Raw genomic sequence first — 5,190 nt, forward strand, 5'->3', positions numbered from 1 at the left:
TAATGGGCTACAAGGAACAAGAGGTGTGGGTTTGGGCCCCAATTTTCGAACCAAGGGTAAAGGGGTGGGGTTTGGGCTTGTTTTTGGCGCAAGGGGGAAGGAGGGGTGGGCTTTGGTTGGGTTTTTAATAAGTAACGATTTCGCACAAAGTGACAGTTTCGCAAGAGTCATGAAATAATTAATTAAAACGTTGCATAACGCGGAATAATATTTTACAATGCTTCGATTCACAAAATAACGTATTTCAATATTTAAATTTCGGGTTTCCGGTTTCATACATTACCAAGCACACAATCGTTCAAATAAAATCAATAGCCAAATTCAATTCATTTAACGTTCATACAATTACACAGTAAAACAAAACGTTCAGGAAATTACACGAGTTGTCGCATCATCCCCAAGTTGAAAGAAATTTCGTCCCGAAATTTAGCACATCGTTGCCGGAGAAGCTAGTCGTGTTGTGCGTCTTCCTGGGGTATCACATCATCCCCCCGTTAGTTTGGAATTTCGTCCCGAAATTCCGAACTAGCTTTTATACTAGACTCACCTTTCTCGAACAACTGAGGGTACTTGCGTTTCATCTGGTCCTCCCATTCCCAAGTGAACTATGGGCCACGATGGGAGTTCCAGCGAACTCGAACAACAGGTATTTTAGTACGTTTGAGAGTTTTAATTTCCCGGTCCATAATTTCCACCGGTTCCTCGACGAAGTGCAACTGGTCATTGATATTGAGTTCCTTGAAAGGAACGATGAGGGTCTCGTTGGATAAGCATTTCTTCAGATTGGACACATGGAAGACGTTGTGAGCACCGCTGAGTTCTTCGGGCAAATTCAGTCTGTATGCTACCTTACCAATTTTCTCAATGATTTCAAAGGGTCTGACATATCGCGGATTAAGTTTGCCCCGTTTGCCAAAACGGACCACACCCTTCCAGGGTGAGACCTTAAGTAGCACTCGATCCCCAACCTGGAACTCAAGAGGCTTCCTACGCGTATCCGCGTAACTTTTCTGACGGTCAAGAGCTGCCGCCATTCTTTATCTGATTTGAGCAATCTTCTCCGTTGTGTCGACAACGAGTTCTGGTCCAGTGATTTGGCTATCACCAACTTCTGCCCAACATAAAGGTGATCGGCATTTCTGCCCGTGCAAGGCCTCGAATGGAGCAGCCTTGATGCTGGTATGGTATCTGTTATTGTATGAGAACTCTACTAAAGGTATGTGTATCTCCCAGTCATTTCCAAAATCGATAGCACATGCTCGAAGCATGTCTTCTAGTGTCTGGATGGTGCATTCAGTCTGCCCATCCGTCTGAGGGTAATACGCTGTGCTCATGTCTAGACGTGAGCCGAAAGATTTATGCATCACCTGCCACAACTCAGATGTAAAGCGTGAGTGTCGATCAGAGATAATCGAAGTGGGCACTCCGTGCCTAGAGACTACTTCCTTCAGATAGATGTCTGTGAGTGTAGAAAACTTGTCAGTTTCCTTGTTGCAAGAAAGTGTGCAGACTTAGTTAGTCGATCCACGATCACCCAGATAGTGTCGTTTCCCCACTGAGATGTAACACCCCGAAAACAGATTTGATAGTCAAACCACGTTAATATTAATGAACGGGTAAAATACCGTTAATGGTAAAATTAACCAGATGAATATTAGGATTTAAACAAATAACCCTAATATTAATTAAAAGGAGAATAAATGCTTTAAAAAAAGTAAGTTTATAAGAAGCCCGAGTTAACAAGACTTAAAATAAAATGGGTTATAACTCCTGGGACCCACTAAGTAACTAGGAATATCAACCTAGTTAGTTAAGTGTTTTAAAATAACGAAGGAACTTGATATAGTAACCTTTTTATAAATTTTAGAAACTAGAGGGACTAAAAGGGTTAAGTGAGAAAATAATTATTTTTAAAACAAAATTAAAAACCCAAAACACACACTTGGTGTGTGTTCTGGTCGTAGACAACACAGGGGGCGAACAAGTTTCCTTCAACCAAACCTTAACTAGCCAAAAATCAAGCAATTGCAAGGCCAAATCAGTCCCGAATCGAAATCCAAGCTTATTTTAATGACCACCTAAGTGAAGGGATCACATGGTATGGTAAATTTCATCTTTTGGTTACATCTTAGAATTTTGATGAACATGAGAAATCAAAATCTAAACTTGATTAATTGATATTTAGATGAAATTAGTAATGAAAACATGTCTAGGAGAAACCCTAGTCAATAACTTGTTGAATTAGTGATGAAAATTATGAAATTGATAATTATCCATACATGCGTTAAGTGGGTGTTGTAATTATGTGATGAACAATGAATTTCAATGTTGAAATAGTGTAGAATTGATGTTATGATACAAGTCTTGGTATTGTTTATGAATGCTAGAAATAAGGGTTTGATTTAATGATTGAAACTTGGTTAAAAAGATTAGCCATGAACTAAATAAGAGGTATAGAAATCGTGCCCGCTAGGTGCTTGTTAAAATGCCTAAACGAATGTTTATATGTTGAAATTATGAAAGAAACATGTAATTGGATAAATTGACTAATTTCGTGTGATATAGAATAGTACGGGTTTTAAATATGATGGTGTATGAGAATCACCAAATAGAACTTGAATATATGTTAATCTTAGTTCTATTTCTTAATTTGACAAAGATGAAATTAAGAAGATGGTAAAATTAAGATTCATATGATGACTTCTTGAAATAGATGATGTTTTTGACATCTCTTAGCCTACAATCACTGTGTTATAGGTTTCTAACCATTACCAAGAGTTTAATAAGGGTTATAGCCATGGAAATTGGTTGCATTTGATGGTTTGGGTCGAATTTGAAAGGACCCTAAACATGATTTCCGTAGCTTTTTATATGGATTTTGACTAATCTTAAAAAAATCATATAAAATCAACCGTTTATCCGATTTGGGTGTTCTATACCTTTTCGGAAAGCTTATGGAGTAAATTTTTACTGTTTTCAATGTTTTCAATCATAAGAAACAAATGTGGTTGTTAAATAGGTCAAAAATGTGAATTAAAACTGCTGTTCAGAAAACTTAAAAGCTGATTGAAAAATGAAAATATAGTTGTTGTGCTGATTTTATAAAAATCATATAAGATCATAGAAAATTCGTTAGAAGGTGTACCTTATATGCTTGCGAAGGTATTGAAGTTTTCTACGATCCATTTTTGAACATGTTAATCTAGTTTGAACTTTAAATGGGTCATAATGGTCGATTACAGCAGCTGAATAGAAAATCGCTGGACATTAATAATGTTATTATTAATCCAGAAAAAGACATAAGATTGCGTATACTTGTTTAGTCATGAAATATTTATTGTTAGGAACAAATAACACTTTATGTGACATGCTTAAAGTGTTCAAAATCACTTACTAACTAGTTTGTATAAGTAACTTGACTAACGGGTCAAACGGTTAGTGAATGGAAAGAATTATGGAAAAAAATTGTTGTTGAATAAATAGCATACTTTGATGAATAAGTGTGTGAATCCATAAGGTGTGATGGTCTTGTTAATGGTTGACTAATCTAATCATCTTGTGGATATGAAATGGTAGTTTGACTCTGACAAGCTAGGTAGGAGCTTGGAAATGAACGGGTCAAATGGATACAAGTTCAAGTATGAAGCTCGCAAGGATGCAAGGTAAGTAAAGCTTACACCCAATTTAAGTGTACATGTTTATTTTATAGGTGATAAATATGACAATGGATTATGTTGAAAAAAAATGGGTTCCGACACGAACCGAAATGAGTCGGAACGAATAAAAACGATCAAAACCATGGTTAATGGTAAAAAGAGGCAAAATGGTAATTTAGTCATGAATTGACTAAGAATCTATAAGTTTTCTTAAAGTTACCTAATAGCGTAACTAGAAATGGGAAAAAGGGGTAGAAAGGGTAATTTAGTCACGTGATGACTAAATGTAAGTTGAGATTAAATGGATACCCATGGCGTAAGCCGAAATTGGTTAAATATGTAAGAAAAAGGAAATTTTGTGGTAAAATCCGAAATGGGTAGTTAAAAACCATGCTTTGAAACAAATGCGAATGTTTGGTCATATAGGCCAAACGGGTTAAATGGTGGTGATAACACCATTTGACAATATTGACTAAAGTTGGTTGTTAAGTCGTATGTTCCCAGGAGTGAGCCGGAAGTGGATAATTGTGTCGCTATAAAGTAGCGGCTAATAAAAGCAAGGTATAAAAATGAAACGGGTCTATATGTCGACTGGGCCAGGTACGCATTATTATGTTGTAGCTAAAAGTGCTATTTTGGTCAAATGATTGTGAGAGTCTTTCGTCGTAAAATAAGAGACTAGAATTGACCGAAAAGCCCTTAATGGGTAAAACGAGCCAACGACCCCTAGAGGCCGTTTAGAAACTTGCATTGTAATTATGTAACCCTTAGATACGTGTAAGAGTTGTAGGCATAAACTTCGTAGTTCAAATGCCTAAATATGGTCATTTGCGTAAAATGACTAGTTGAAAGGTAGAATTGAGGAAAAGGGGTTCGTTATGTTAAATCCACCACAAAATAGTTTTGGTGGATTATATATAGTTATTTAGATATGGAAATATTGTAGTGTGAAAAAGAAAAGAGTAAATTTTAGACTAAATTTCTTAAATTCCCTAAATGGGTCAAAACAGTTTATGGACATGGCTTGCGTACTAGTCGCGCAAATTATAGCAATTACGAACCCGAGCTAAATATTTTGTGTTAAATACATTGGAACATGTATTTTGATTAGTTAGAAACAAGTTGGTGGTTTTAAATACAAACGGGTCAAAATGTTGATTTTGAATAATAAGCTGAATGCTTAGAAATTTGGAATTTTATTAGTTTGAATGCTGAATTTTTACTCCATGAAATGGAGAACTAAATTACGGTCGTGTAGGAAAAAGAATCACGCAAATCGGATAAGTAGAACAAAAGTTATGACATTTTAAAGTTGAATTTCGATTAAACTTATAGCTGGGCAAATGCAGGTTTCATCAACAAACCCACTGGAAATTGGTTTCCCCCGCGCCACGCGACGGGTCAAATGTGTGGGGCGCGACACGCGACAGACGTCGCGCCACGCGACAAGTTTGTCAGAGTCTCTTGCGACACGCGAGAGACATAAAAGCTGGAAAAATTATTTTTAATTATCGTTTGACGCGTAGAACTTGTT

This window comes from Helianthus annuus, chromosome 6, assembly GCF_002127325.2.
Source record: "Helianthus annuus cultivar XRQ/B chromosome 6, HanXRQr2.0-SUNRISE, whole genome shotgun sequence".
NCBI lineage: Eukaryota > Viridiplantae > Streptophyta > Magnoliopsida > Asterales > Asteraceae > Helianthus > Helianthus annuus.